Genomic DNA, 15,730 nt, shown 5'->3' with positions numbered 1-15,730 from the left:
AGTGATCCTCCTGCCTCAGCCTCCCAAGTAGCTCAGATTATAGACATGCATCACCACACCTGGCTAATTTTAAAAATTTCTGTAAAGATAGAGTCTCTATGTTGCCCAGGCTAGTCTTGAACTCTTGAACTCAAGCAATCCTCCCATCTCAACCTCCCAAAGCACTTAGATTACAGGCATACTCCACTACACCTGGCTCAACTGAAATCTTTTTTAGGGTCCGTGCTAGGGGGAGCTTCTCTTCTGTAGCAAGTGGAAAGAGCTTCTTCTACAGGCTTAGAGGATTCAGGAAAATCTGGGGTTCAAGTTTTGTATGCAAATTATTGAACTGTCCCATTTCTTGCCTCAGTTTATCTTCTTATATGAGTCCTAACTTTGACATGGGAGACATGTAGAGACTGTGCATTCAAGGACCTTTATATCTACTGTTATTCTTACCACTGGTCCCTAGGCTTGCCTTTTAGTACACTATGCCTTGCATCTCCTGAAATAAGAATTATCTTAAGTTGTAGACTGGAGTCTTGAACTCATGTTTGGTTGACCCAAGTCTGTCATTTTCTTTACAAGGCTTCCAAAGCAGTTAACAAAAGTGAGTTCCCTTGACAAACTTTATAGTCACCGCTGCTTTCCTATCATTCAAATGTCCTAGCTGTTACATGATCCAATGCTTCTCCCTGTATCCATACCTCATCCCAATAACAGCTACACGAATACCTTTGCAACTGTCGTTGTACTGTATGCTGGTGGGTTACCAGCCACCAACTTACCACCAGCAATGGGGTCCTGTTTCCATCTGGGTGGTGAGATGCCCAGGTCAGAAATCCTATTCTGAGGGTTTGTGTTGAAATCCACTCCTTTCTAAGAGAGGATTAGCCTGATTTCCATAAAAAATAGAATCAGAAACAAAAGACAATGTGCAAATGTTTTATTTGGGATTTTGATCGCATTGTGCATGAGTGAGGGACAGCAGGAAAGAGGGAAGGGTTAATAGAAGATCCCAGGAAGGTTGACTACATCCTCTACCTGTCAAGCATCCTGCGAGGGGCATCTCAGGCCCGTCTGCCTGAGGAATGAGCCTCGGAAGCACTGATTCATTGGTTTCCATGCTCCACTTGTCACGGAGTCCCCCAGAGTTATGTCAGCTCCTCCAGAGTCCTGGATTCTGAAAGTATGAATAGGAAGCATTGACTGTCCTTACCCCATTCACTGAATTGGTGAAGCCCTGGGGCCAGAAGCCAGAGGGGTGACATATACCCCATGTGGGGCCTGGGGTGCTGCCAGGCCATGTGGCAATGAAGACAGTGGAAACCTGTGCCATAGCTTCAAGTGGAACAACATGTGAGGCCAAGGGCTTTGAAATGGAACACAAGAGGCGTCCCATGCAGTAATACACATAATTGGAACATCCAGGGGATGCTGCTTCAGGACAAGACCTCTGTCTCTTGGCTCTGTTTTCTCTGCATTGGTTCTACTCAGGCAGACTCTTCCCTTATAATGGCAAGATGGCCAACAGGAAACTTCAGCTTTCACATCCCATCTGCTCAGCAACCTCAGGAGAATGACAGTGCCTTTCCAGGAGCAGTTCTAACACCATCACCAGCTGCACACCTTCCTCCTAGTCTTACAAAGAATGACTGGAGGGAATCACCGTAGGGAACCACGGGGTCCAGCTTTCTACTTCCTTTTGTTCATCGACCGTCCAGAATCTTTGAGTCTCCTATGCCTAGTCCTATATCTGAATTTAAATAGACACTTGATAAATGTGAGATGAAGTAACAAATAAAGGAAGAAAACACTCTATAGTTCTTATGTGAATTTTCTTTTCATTAAGGAGCAAAAAGAAACCCCAGTGATTTAGGCCAAATCACTTTGGCAGAGTGGGTCAATTCTTTGAGAAACTTCTCAAACTGTATTGACCCTTCCAAGCTTTGGGCTCACTATTGTATATAATTTGTCAAATTATTGTTCATTGTGTAAATTACTATCTATTTTGTAAGTTCTTGGCCGTCCCAATAGCCTTCTCAGATATCAAACGGAAGCTTGGATTGGAGTTGATTCATCTCATTGGGGCTGATTATTTTTAAAATGACATTTAAGGCAACATCTGGAGAAAGGCTCAAAATCACCAACAGTTATATTTAGAGTGCTAATGAACAATTACTCTAGATAAATGGGGCACCTGTGCTAGGTCAAATATAATGAACCAGGACTAGTGACCAGCGTCAGGTCAAAGGGCAATTTGGATGCAAAGGAGGCAAACACAAAGTGTTAAAGCCAAGAATCCAGCTTGTCATCCCAGGTAGGAAGAACAGCCTCAACCAACCGGTCAAGTCATTGCCTTAAGGATTTCCTACACCAGAAAGAAATAAAAAGTCTGGAGGGACTTCTGGAAAGGCCAATGAGGGAAGAGGCAAAGCCTTCCATCCTTATTCCAAATTCCTTATTTCCAGATGAGCAGAACTACACACTCATTCATGGCCACTCCACGCTTTTTCCAAGTCTTATTCTTTGCACAAGAATTGACAGTAATTTTTAAATTGTCCCAAAGTCCAAAAGAATAAACTGATTTTCAGATGTTTTTCAGCAAAGTAACCCACTCCACCTGCCTGATGTGCTCCACACCACTGGAATCTTACTACTCTTTAAGAAAATAAACTCAGGTAGTACTCTAGAAGAATGTGTCATTCATTTCTTTGTCTTTTCACCCAGGATTTATTAAGGGACTATTTAGCCAAGTACTATACCAGGCACAGTGATTCAAGGATTCGGGGATATCAAAGAAGGAAGGAAACAGGGTGGTCAATTTCCATGAATCTCGAAAAAAGTTTTAAGGTTCCTGGGTGGGAAAGCAGTTATTTGGGGGGCAAATGAAGGTACACAGCTGGTGACACTTGTTGGGACTGGTCCTAAAAGGGCGTTTTCTCTCTGCTGGGGTTGTTGAGTAGACAGCATGTGTAAAGAGGCTTCGTGTGCCATCTCACTGTGGTCTGGGAAGAGCCTGCCTGGCTGACACCAGCATAGGAGATGGGGCTGAGAGATAGAGCTTGTCGGAGTGATGCTATTTTTGCTTGGACCCAGTTTGAGTGTTCCTTCCTCTCACTGTCTACACGGTTGAACTTAGCTTTCAGAACTTGGGCTTAATATGACCTCCTCCCTGATGCCTTTCTATAACTCTTTCAGAGTTGATTTCTCCACTGAACTCACTAAATTCCCTATTAGATGGTTGTAGATGTTAAAGGAAACTGCTTAGCACCAGTACTGCATTAGAACACTGAGACTTGCTAGTTCCTATGGAAACCCTACATAGCGGGTGATGCTCATTATATAGAAAGAGAACAAGAGATGCTAAGTAACTTGCCCAAAGTGGCACAGAGAGGGAATGGTGTGCTCAGAACACCAACCAGCACATAAAGGCATTTAACAAGATTCGGGACTGTCTGGATCCAAAGCCTGTGCTTTTGTGACAAGCTGGTCATTCACGTCTTTCTCCTACCAGGTGGTGAGACTTCTAAGAGTAAGGACTAGGATATTTGCATCTCTGTGTTTTCCGAGTCAAGCACAGCGTCTGGTGCCCAGGGATGCTCAGTAAGTGCTTACTTTCTTTTCTGTCCCTCTTCCCTTCCCCACCTAGTGTTTCTGGGTGTGTGGGCTTGGAAAGCAGCCTCCACATAGCAAGGGTGAGGCATGAACTTGACCTATCTGTGCAGGTGCAGACCCTGCCATGCTACTGTCGGGGGCCTGTGGAGACTGGGGAGCACAGACTTTGGAATGTGGATTCAGTTTTTAGGGATTTGCTCATAGACCTCAGAACAATCGCTGTAGATCTCATTTTTCTTATCTGTGATATGGAAGCTACCTACTCAGTTTTTAGAATTAAAAATATTGCATTGAACAAAAGTTATTCCACAAATGATTTCCACTTTTGAATAGGTTTAAACTTAAATAACTTTTTAAAATGGCGTGATTTCTCAGTGCTTCTCACAGTCTAGTGGATATTATAAGCATACAAAAGGAGCCTATAGTGAGTCACACATGCCCTGTGGACCTGGGCATTACAACCATTTACCAAGGAGCATCTCGAAGGACTAGTGCTCTTGGAGCACAATTTAAAAATACAAAACCCTTGATAGGCACTAAAAGCAGTAACTTCTCTTAGTATTATTGTCATAGTTAACACTGTGATTTTATTGTTATTTATCAGCTGAAATAATACAGGGTACCTGGAAGTAAACTACCCCAAGATCATATTTCAAAATTCACAATTTTCTAAGCAGACATTCATGCTGGATTCAGCCAGGCCCATTTCCTATGAATTTCTCTCTAGCTTTAGAACACACAAATTGAAAGTAGACCAATCCCTTCTCTCCTTGCTAATTAGGATGACAGATTGTGGAGATGGGATCATGCTATGTTGCAGCAGAGAGAATGCCATTACTTTTAATTAACTGTGCAGGGATTTGAGGGGTACAAAAATGTGGAGATGACCCTCCAGATGCACACTGCATACTCACATCCCAAACACACCAAGCCTTTAAGGACTGGTGACAAAAGAAAACAAGGCATTTCTAATCATCTCTCTTTCCAGGAGAAGAAGCAAATAAATACAGAGAGAAAATGGGAGCCTCACAGCACTCAACAGTGCCGGGCTTTCTCTAAGGCCTCCTGGGCGGGGTGGTCTCTACTCCTCACACAATTTCAATCACTAATAGTCACTTAACTGATATGTGATTTTCCATTATCGACATTCACATTCTTGTGCCTAGTCAGTCCTGCTGGCCTTTAAGTCCATGTCCAACATCTCCAGGTCTCCAGCAAGCCTGGAATTCTAGAAACAAGCCCTAGGCTGGGAGTTCATTACTGGGTTCTCAGCGAGAGTCGGCTATTAACTTGCGGTGGGATTTGGAAAAGTCCCTTCGCCATTCATCTCCCCTTTCCTGGGGGTTGGGATTGATTCTGTTGTGAGAGTGCTTAGGCTGTGGCTGATGTGGAAGCCCTGACTAGTTTATCTCAATCCAATAAATATTTGATGATCTCCTCCCTAGGTTCTAGGCCCTGGGATATGTGGAGAAGCCTCTGAGTCTCCTGACCTCAAGGAGCTCACAATCTTGCTGTCTAGGTAAACATGGACCCATGGATGTCATGTGTGTGCTACGTAACTCCAGAGGGGCTCAGTTGTCAGAGAAGGTGTCAAAGAAGAGGTTAACACCTGAGCAGGATTCAGAGAATTTATGGGCATTTGTCGGTGGGAGCCGGTGTTTTGCCACATCCTCTTTCCGCCCATCCACCAGCTTGAACACTTCCTGAAAGGGACAGGCCCCTGTCTTAGTCCTCTCTCCATTCCTCTGCAGCTACTCAATTCAGGTTTGGGGAGTGAATATTTCCTCCATGCCTCATTCAAGGACAAACCAGGAGAAATAACAACATTTTGTTATTATCGGGATAGGTGGAGGTTAAGGCTTCCTGGATAGCGGGAAAAGAAACTGCAAAGGAACAGAAAAATGAGAAAGTGTAATTTACATGGAGAAGTGAAATCAATCATGTATTGCTGTGACATCATGTGTGCCTGTATGTGTGTGCACACGTGTGTGTGTGTGTGCATGTGTGTAGGGGAGTGGGTATGTGGGCATTGTAGGGACAGGTAGTTGTTGCAGAAGACAAGATGCACCCACAAGCAGAGGCACGATTTTAGAGGTCCTTAAAGACCGTGGGTTGAAAGGTCCTTAAAGATCCTGAGGCCAAGTGTGGAAGCCAGAGAATGGATGATAGGTGGATTGAATTAGAGCCAAGGGTGGAGACAGTGAGCAGACAGGGATTTGGGCTACATTTGAATGAAGCATGTCTCCTAAGTTTTCTACTAGAGTAGATGCCATTTACTGGGCTGGGGATATTGGTGTGGGAGCAGGCTTAACAGAGTTTTAGAACCAAGAGCTGCTTGGATTTGTTAAGTTAAAGTCCGCAGCTAATTGCTTTGTTTCTGAGCTCTCAGCCACTGCAGAGGCCCTGCAGAGACTCATTTTCAGCAAAAACCTTGCACGCATCCAAGCCCACCAGTTCTGTAAGGGTAGACAGCACCACTTTGGATTCTTGCCTTCAGTCTTGCCTCCTCTGTGTTTGCTGATATTGAAGAAAATGAATCAAACTTCCCACATTCAGTTGAAAAAGCAGCCAGCACGAAGGAAAGATATCTGGGGAGATGGGGACTTAGTTGTACTTTCAGTTGTGGAGAAGGCAGGAATGTAGATCAGGGAAGCTGACCTTGTTTCAGTAGGCACCAGGAGCCTTGCACTTCATGCACAAGTGAGCACCTTCTGTTTACCCCCCACCGTCTCCAGTGTTGGAAAGTGATGTTTCAAAAATGCAGTTCTGGCCTTTGAATCATTTCTCAGGCTTCTCCTTGTTTTAACCAGTGTAAAGTCCAGACTTCTATGCTGACATACCCTGATCTGCCCCCAACCCCTCACCAGCCTCATCCCCTCTCACTGCTGACCTCATTCCCCCAGTGCGGGGTACTGTCCACTCACATCTTCGCTCTTTGTTCCTTCCACCAAGTATGCTTTCCCCTTGACCTCCACTCACCCAGTCACTAAATGACCGCTCAAGTTGAAACACGGATGTGTCTGATCCAGGGCCCTTTCCCAAGCCCCTTGTCCAGGTTAGCTATGAGTGAGGTGATCATAAAGGGTTGTTGGCCCTCCCCTCCTTCGACGGCGTCCCCTGCAAGGGTCTTCCATTCTTAGGATCCTGTATTTCTATATTTTATTTATCCATTTTTCTCTCCCATTGTCTTGCTAGAGGAGAGCTCACCCTGAAGGCCCCACCTGCTAGAGATCTTCCGGAGGAACCTCTTAAATACATTCAAGATGGCGATGGATGAGAACTTTAGATTCTGAATTAGGAGGTGCAGAGTGAAAGCAAGACCAGGAGATAATAAGGAATACAGCATGTTTTTATGTGATCTCTGTCTCACCAAGGAATGCTAATGTCCCTGCACCCCATGCCCTGTGAACCCCCACCCCAGTCTTCCTCCCTGTGAAGTTAGAACCCAATTACGATCCTCTTGATAAACTGACTTCCTATTTCAGTTTCTTCTGTCCCCTGCAGGGGCCTGGAAGTCTCAAATATCTTCTGAACGCATGAAAGATGAATCAGTCTTAAAAGAACAGCCATAGGTGAAAACTCTCCTGTTTTCACTCACGGTTATTTATTTATTTTTCTTTCTCCAGGGAGGTCTTTCTACATCATCTCTCATAGCAAAACCCATGGATCGTTCAGGGCCAACTCAGATATCCCCTCCTCCACACCCTCCCTGCTCCCCAAAGGCAAAGGTTCCACTCCTTCCTCCCTCTCCCAAAGGTTCCTCTCCTTCCAACCCTGCCACAAAGATGAGTGGGCACAGCCCTGGCTTTCCTACAATGAGAGCAGAAACACGATTGCTCTCTTTCGCCTTCTTCACTGTGTTCATCAGCTCTGGCTGCCATAACAAAATGTCAGACAGTGGCTTCAACAACAGACATTTATTCCTCGTAGCTCTGGAGGCTGGAAGTCTGAGACCAGGGTGCCAGCACGGTTGGGTTCTGGTGTGCGTTCTCTTCTTGGCTTGCAAACGGCTGCCTTCTTGTCCCTATATGGTGGAGAGAGACAGGCAGATCTCTTGGTCCTCTCTCTTCCTGCTCTTATAAGGCCATAGTCCTGTGGAATTAGAGTCCCACCCTTATCACCTCCTTTAACTGTAATTACCTTAAACTTAATATATCAGAGCTTCAACATATGAATTTGGGGGGTGGGGGCGGGACACAGTTCAGTTGACAGCACTCATAGAGGCTTTGTGGCAGCACTTGTACCTCAGCAATTAGCTGGAGCCACTTGAGTGCCACTTGTTTTAATCCTTATGTGATTACTAACGCCATCTATTTAGTGCCTTCTATTTTCAGGGTACCTTGCTGAATGCTACAATAAGAGCATCACTCAGAGAGGGTGTCTAGGGACACTTAACATCAGTTCAAGCTGCCTAGGATCAGTGCTGATCCTATGATTCAGGACTCATAATCCTGTCTTGTTTCTTCTGGAATAATGCTTCCACCTCATCCATAGATTCCCAGCTTCTGCCTGCTAGGGTTCAATCTTTGCTTCCAAAAGCCCATTCCTCTAAGGGACTAGGGTCTTGGTGCTAACCACTGAACTTTCCTGGCTGCTGAAACTGCAACCTACAGCTGCCCATTACCCTCCCTTCTTTCCTGCCCTCCTTCTCTTGCCCCCATGCCCTGACTTTGCAAGAGTCAGGTCTCTATGACCCCACATTTTCAGTTATCAGAGATGAAAGAGCATTGGCTAGGGAGGAAAGAAGGCGGCTCCGGCCTACACTGTCCCAGGGGCTCTACGTACCTTAGTTAACGTACTCCTCACCCTGACACTGAAGGTTATGGCCAATTGAAGCTCAAAGAAGTTAAACATTTTCCTGTAGTCACTCAGCTAATAGTGGCAGAGACTGGATTTGCACACGGATGCCTGACTCTGCCATGGATAGTATTGATGCTCAGCTCAGATCCCTATCAGCTGTAACTTTTGTCAACAGAGGGCTCCCGATGTCCTCTCCTCCTGAGATGTATCCTTTCCAGAGAGAGAATGCCCCCTCCCCAGGGAACAGCCTGCAGCCAAGTACAGGCTGGCAATGGAGCACATGGGGCCGGCCCCCTTGCCTAAAGGGAAAGGGGAGCAGATCGGCTGAGGCCTCCCCTAACCCAAGGATCTGGCTCAGCTCTCCCTTCCATCCTGCATCCCCCGCTTGCTTTGCTGAACATTATGAGAAGAAGCCATGTCATTGCACATCCCTGCAGTTAAGGAACTCAACCTGAGACGACTGCAAACCTGGACCTTTTCCTCGTGCTGTGTTCTGGAGACTCCATGCTCAGACTTTCTCTGTCCTGCCCTGTGTCCTGGGTGGGGAGGGGTCTGACTGGCCTCAGGGAAATATGTCACCAGCTGTCTACTGCCTCCTGGCTTCCAGGTGGGCTGGAGGCTAGAGGGCAGAGGAGACAGAGATGGGGGGGGGTGTGTTTCTCTGCTCCTGCCCTGCATTGGTTGCCCAGTTAGGACCATGCCTGTGTCTGTCTTATCAGGTGGCCCTCTTCATGGCTCCAGCTTTAAACCCACTCTTCAGGCTGATTCCCCACCTGCTTCTTCTCTAGGGGTAGATCCCCCAACCCCAGTGCTTCTAGTCTCTGGTGACTGGGCAGTCTGTGTTGGTTCTCCTGACCCTGATCACAGGGTTAGGAGCCCTTGTGTAAAGAGCACCTTCATTCAAAGCCTTTTCAAACATTCCAACTGGGTGGGACATCTGTTTCCGCCAGGCATCTTGCTCATGGCTACCTACAGTGGTGTGTTCTGAAAGAGTGCTGTGATCTATTAGTGATGCCTGTCAGTGTGCAGCAGAGGAGGAGTGGTACGAGTGCCAAGTGTTGGCTGTTCCTGACCTTGATGATCCCATTGCTGCCACTCCTTTCAGCTTTCACTTCTAGAATCCATTTATGAAGGGATGAGCTTTCCTAACCAGAGAAGCCTAAAGAAAATGATGGAGTTAATAGCTCTGGCCAGCAGGCTGACAGTTTTTTGTCAGAAAAGCCTGTGTACTGTGGGAAATCATCTGTTCTGTGTGGCTTATTGATCTTGACTTTGTAGCTTTTGCAGTGTTGGTGCTGCTGATAGTAGAGGACCGCCAGGGGGCGGCCTTTTACAGGCTGTTAGATGCCAGATGGGGGTAAAAAGACAGACCGGGGGCAGGTCACATGCAAAGCCTTCCTGTGGTGGGCAGATTTAGACCGGAGATGGTGTGGTTACTTACTCAATGCCACACAAAGGCAGTGCAGTGTTGTCACAAGGGCACACGGTCAGAGCCAGAAACTTATTTTTAGGTTTTAACCATACCTCAATTCTTTGTAACCTTTCTTTTCTTCTTCTTTTTTTTTTCGAGACAAGAGTCTCACTCTGTTGCCTAGGGTGGAGTGCAGTGGCATGATCTCGGCTCACCGCAACCTCTGCCTCCTGGGCAGAGACAACAGGTGTGCACCACTACACCAGGCTAATTTTTGTATTTTTAGAAGAGACGGGGTTTCTCCATGTTGGCCAGACTGGTCTCCTGACCTTAAGTGATCTGCCCGCCTCGGCCTCCCAAAGTGCTGGAAGTACAGATGTGAGCCACTGCACCTGGCCTCTTTGTAACCTTTCTAAATACATATTTTTATTTTAAATATTTTTTGATCAGTTACTTTGTGCTATGTTCTCTGAGGATCAGAGACCTTAAACAAAGATCACACAAATAGATGTCTAATATCTGAATTTGATTTAAATTATAAAGCCAGAAGTACTTTAGATAGAGTGATGTTTAAGCTGTGAAAGATCTGACCTCTGTGTAGGAGTAAGCTGGCTGGTAGATTATCGATCAGTCCAGGCAGTGGGAACAGTAGACAGAAACACCCTGAAACAGGAAGACAAAGGATTTGGAAAACAGGTTGGAGCGTTCATGCTACAATAGGAATGAAGCAAATCAATCAGGAAGTGGGAGGGACAGGCAGGGCAGATCATGCAAGAGTTGAAGCCGGGAGCACACACAGGAGAGGGTGATCTTGGGTATCCAGCAAGCACCTCCTGAAGTTGGGAGCCCTGGTGGACACGTGGGAGGAAGCTGGGTGCAGAGCTTCCAGAAGGTGTGTTCAGACAAATCAAAGGCACAATCTTTTTGTTTTTGTCTGCACAATGCAGGTATATAATGGTTATACCTAAGGGGTGTTGAGAAGCTCAAATGGGGTTCAGAGTGGAAATGTGTTTTAGAAACTTTAAGGTACAGTGGTGTTAAAATAATTAATTGGAAGGCCATTAGGCTGAGACCTCTGCAGTGCCTTGCATTACTACATGAGCAAACAAACCCCCTCAATGTAAACAGCAAAATAAAACTAAATCTTCACCAATCTCAAACCGCCAGCTAGCCTCTAAGGTCTTTAGACCTTAACGAATCGCATATTTTCTTTGATGTGCATCTGTGAATACCTTGTAAAAACCGACCCTTTTGCCCTCTGGAGGAGCCCTGAACGGCTTGTGGTCTGGCGCTGCCTGGTTCGTGAATCACGGAATGCTGAAATAAACTCATCGAAATTTTAATGTGCCTAAGTTCGTCTTTTAATGGTTTGCTTGGCCATTTTTTATTCCAGTTGCTAGTAAGTTAGCACTAGGGCCATAAATCTCCTTAGAGGCAGAAGTGCACTATTGGTAATGCCCACCCAACCTCTCTAGGAGCCAGACTTCAGCAATCTGGAGAGGAGGGAACGTTCAGCTCCTCTCCTGCTCCCTACCCGGCATCCCTCTGACTGCTTGGCCCTGCTTCTCCTTCTTTCAAATACTCGGCTACATCGCTCTTTTCTCTTCCAGCCCACAGGCAATCTTTAAAACTCCTTTAGGGTTTCCTCTGGGTGCCAGATATGAACTCTCTGAACTCTGCTTCTCCATCCAGGTCCATTCCTTCATACTCATTCCCATCAGCCACTCACTCTCCCCCAACATGGCACCCCTGGGCTTCCAGGCTCTCCTCTGGAATGTCCCTGCCCCTTCTTTACTCTCTGAACTTTTACTCAACCTTCAACACCTGGCCACTTATCCTCCGAATCCCAGGATGATCATTTTGTTCTCTCCCAGCCCCTCCGCGGCCCCTGTCGTCACCTGTAGAGAACCACACATGAGGCTCTAGGGTCCTTTTCTGTTCGCCACCTGTGTCTCTCCCTACACTGTCAGCTCCCTGAAGGCTGGAGGTGTCTGCACCCCACAGGACCCAGCACAGGCGCACACTTAGTAGGGGGTCAGTAAAAGCTTATCACACTATGAGTGAGAGCCACTGAATCAACAAATGAGCACAACACTAAGGGGGCAAAACCCCCATCAGTTTCAGCTCAGCGTGCTGAAGGGTAAGCCCACCACCCTCTAGGAAGCACTTCCTATGCTGCAAGAACAATAATAAATGCACACAAATATCATTTTGCCTTCATCCTTCTGCTCCCATATGAGGCAGCCATTGAGAGTAACCTTATAACACCACATGCATTCCAATTAGCAGCCCGGGGCCCAGAAACCGAAGGGTGTATCTGCTCCCTGCCATTGTGAGCAAGTGAACCAGTAATAAATCCCCAATTAGCAAGAAGGAAAATGTACGGAACCTGTTTTCCTTCTTCCTTCACTTTTGTTTAGTGCTCCCTGTAAACAGGGATGTGTGGCTGGCATCCAAGAGGAAAGGAAATTGAATTTAAAGTCATATTAAAGTTGCCAAGTTTAATGTCATGCCAGGTAAGCAATGAAAAAGCACACTAAAAGGCTACAAAAATACTTCTACTTGTAAGCCTGAAGAAGTTGTCTTCCTACGGGCATATGTATATATCATGTAGATCCATTTACAGTAAACAGATGTAGAAACATGGGCCTTACATGGCAGCATGCCATCTCTACTCTCATACGTAATGATGTCATTCATAGCACATCTGCTTTGAGCATAAAATACACATGGGTGTATCGTATCTTAGAGAACACAGTGTGTAGAAACACTTTACAAATACATGGGAAGAACCAAAACAGTCAAAGGCAGGCAGACCTGTCTTCAGCATCAGACAACTAGCAACTCTGTGACCCTAGAGGCTGGACTAAAATGTTTACCTTCTCCAAAACCCACTGTCCTTACTTTTAAAGTGGTGATGTCAATCATAGATTTGTTAGAATTTTATGAGATACTGCACATGAAACATTAGCATAGAAACTGGCACCTACTAAATATTCAATTAACGATCATGGCTATATTTATCCATATCTATGGTATATATGTGTTTAAGTACACATTGATACATGTGTACATCTATTCAGACACATGTACCTTACCTACAAGGAAGAGTTATTTTGTGTGTGTGTGTGTGTATGGAGGGTATATATACGCATAAATTTGGTTTAAAATAACACTTTTAACAGTGTTTTTTTGCCACATACTTTTATACATGTTTTCCATCTAGCTATGATTCAAATCCAAGTTTGGTATCTGGATTTAGACAGATCTGGATTCATGTGTTTTTACACCGCTCTGCAAGACTCTTGACCTCTTTGAGCTTCTGTCTCCTCCTCTGTAAAATGGGGGAATTAGGAAACTCAGCTCAGAGAGTGTTTTGGGGATTGATAAAGTAATTTAGTAATTTGTTCACCTATTCCAAAAATGTTCCTTTGGTGCCTCCTTTCCCCAAGCAATGAAGGTGCAAAGAAAATGAGATGGGGTCCCAGCTCTCAAGGTGCTCACACTGTGGGCAGAACAAGTTGGCAGACGTGCCACTTGCTATAGTCTATTGAGTGCCCAGAGCCTGGCCCCTACTGTGTAGGGAGTGCAAGGAGAGGAGTCGCTGGCTTATGCTGATTTACACTGAAAAGTGGTCAAGAGGAGGTGAGCCTGGTAGGATTCTGTCTTATAGCTGTTCTTACTGATGGTTCTTAAAATTGCCTAACTCCATGTTTCCCTTCTCTTTAAAATAGGGGGAGATGTTGTAAGTGGCCCCATAGGTGGTGGGAGACCATCTTTTCAGGATGATCTTTTGAATTTTTGTAAGCCTCTTGACTGGTCTCCCTGCTTGTACCCTGGTCCCAACAGTTGGCTTCAACCCAGGAACCAAAGTGATTTCTATAAAATGTAAGTCTGATATCATGTAATGCCTCTGTTGATACTCCTCCAGTGGCTTCTTACCTCTACTAATGTACTTTCCCTCAAGTTATCATCCATTTCTCTAACGTTCCCCTTCTCTAACTACTGTTCTATCCTTGCTCATTTAGCTCTAGCTACCCTGGCTCCCTCCTTGTTCCCAGAGCTAGCTGAATGTACTGCCACCTCAGGGCTGGTTCTGTCCCCTCTACCTGCTATATCCTCCACTGGAAACACTCAAAGTCCACAGAGATGGTCACAGTTACCTTCATGTGTTCTCATGATAGTGAGTTCTCATGAGATCTGATGGTTTTATAAAGGGCAGTTCTTCTGCATATGCTCTCTTGCCTGCAGCCATGTAAGATGTGCCTTTGCCATGATTGTGAGACCCACCCCCCGAGCCATGTGAAACTGTGAGTCCAGTAAACCTCTTTTTCATTACAAATTACTCAGTCTTGGGGATGTCCTCATAGCAGCCTGAGAATGGACTAATACAGATGGCTTCCTCCCTCCCTTTGGGTCTTTCACAAGAGTGGAGAATGCCTGTCTTTGGTGATGGTTTCCAGAAAAAGAGGCTGAGAAGAAGGTTTGCAGTCAGGAAGTTTACTCGAGACTGCTGGTAGGAATAACATCTTTAAGAGTGTGAGGGAAGCCAGACGAGGCAAAGTAAGGTGTTGAACCACAATATAGTTGCATGAGGCCTCACCTGGCCCTGTGAAAAGATCTGTAGCAAGTGATGGCCCCTCACTACAAGGCATGTGGTCTGGGTCTTTGTACCCCCATGTCCACTAAGTGTTAGAGACTGGTGCTGGGGAGGGCTTGTGCCTCAGGGTAGGCAGCTGTCTCCAGGTGAGGAGGATCAAATAATTGATGAGCCCTCTGAATAAGTCCTGGCCTTTCTTCTCCTCTGGTCATAAAGGAACTCCTTAAAAGTGGCCATATGTGTGAGCTGAGAGAGGTGCCCTGGGTAACACGGACCCAGGCTGGATAACATGGACCATTGTTTAGGGGGCTTTGCTTGTATCCTCTAGCCCTGCTCATGACCAATCCTGTATGAACAACTTTCATCAGTGCTTTGGGCCTGCCTACCATGACTTGGAGGGCCTAGTACAATCCATGTATCTAAGGGAAACTTTGGCCACAGAGTTTGTTGCTGCCCTGTGATCAGGTATTTCTTTTCTATCAGGGCCAACTTCCATCCCAGGATCTGTTTATTGGCATGGTCTTGCTCCATACACATAATGTCTACTCTTATGTGACCTGTGATTCTCCTACTAGAACTTGCCATAGCCTCACATGGCATCTTTTCCTGCCACGGATACCTTTAGTACCTTAGAGTCTTCCAATTCATAGGGCCCAAGTGGCAGGGCACTGGTACAGCAGCCTGGACAGGCTGCAGAGCACTTTCCTGGTCTCATGCTGCTCAAAGTTGCAGCCTTCTGTGTCACATGGTAGATAGGCTGGAAGAGTACTCTGAAGTGCAGGAGATGCACTTCCTCTAGAACCTGATGAAGACTACTGGACATTATGCTTGTAGTGGTGGGAAGTCCAGATGCAATAATTCAGCATTTTCTTTGATGGGAAAGTCCCAGAATACCCCAGACCACTTGACCTCCTAAAAATGTCACTGATATGGCAGACCCTTAAATCTCAACATGGTTTATTTTCTGCTCTTTGGAGCACATTTCTTACAGAGATCTTCACCATTCTTGCCGTATCTTCCTATCCAATTAGCAATATGTCACTGATGGATTGAGTTAATGTGATGTTATGTGGAATGTCCAGGTAGTATGGGTCCCTTCAGACTGTAATATTTTAGGCCTGAGCAAGGCCGTCATGCTGTAATTATAGGCAGGCGTCCTTCTCAGATGATTCAGAACGGGTTTAACTGTCATCCCTGATAGGATGGAGAAAATCAAAACCAAGGGCCACATGCCATGCACCTGAAGTACCACCAAGGGCAGGAAAAGGCAACCACAGACTGGGAGAAAATTATAAGGCATGTATCTTAACAAAGGACTCATA

General features: G+C 45.8%; 1 long non-coding RNA gene across 2 annotated transcripts in view; it reads right to left on the bottom strand.

Annotated features, from left to right (window-relative positions):
* Positions 1-912: 912 nt before the first annotated feature.
* Positions 913-15,730, bottom strand: part of LOC135964569 (uncharacterized) — a 29,981-nt gene continuing 15,163 nt past the window's right edge. For both annotated transcript variants that reach the window (XR_010577057.1, XR_010577056.1), the window contains exon 2: positions 913-1,162. This is a non-coding gene — a long non-coding RNA (uncharacterized lncRNA). The remainder of the gene's footprint in view (positions 1,163-15,730) is intronic.

The sequence above is a fragment of the Macaca fascicularis genome, chromosome 8 (genome assembly GCF_037993035.2).
Source record: "Macaca fascicularis isolate 582-1 chromosome 8, T2T-MFA8v1.1".
Lineage (NCBI taxonomy): Eukaryota > Metazoa > Chordata > Mammalia > Primates > Cercopithecidae > Macaca > Macaca fascicularis.
The sequence above is the reverse complement of the archived record's forward strand: the minus strand, read 5'-3'. Positions and strand labels throughout refer to the sequence as shown.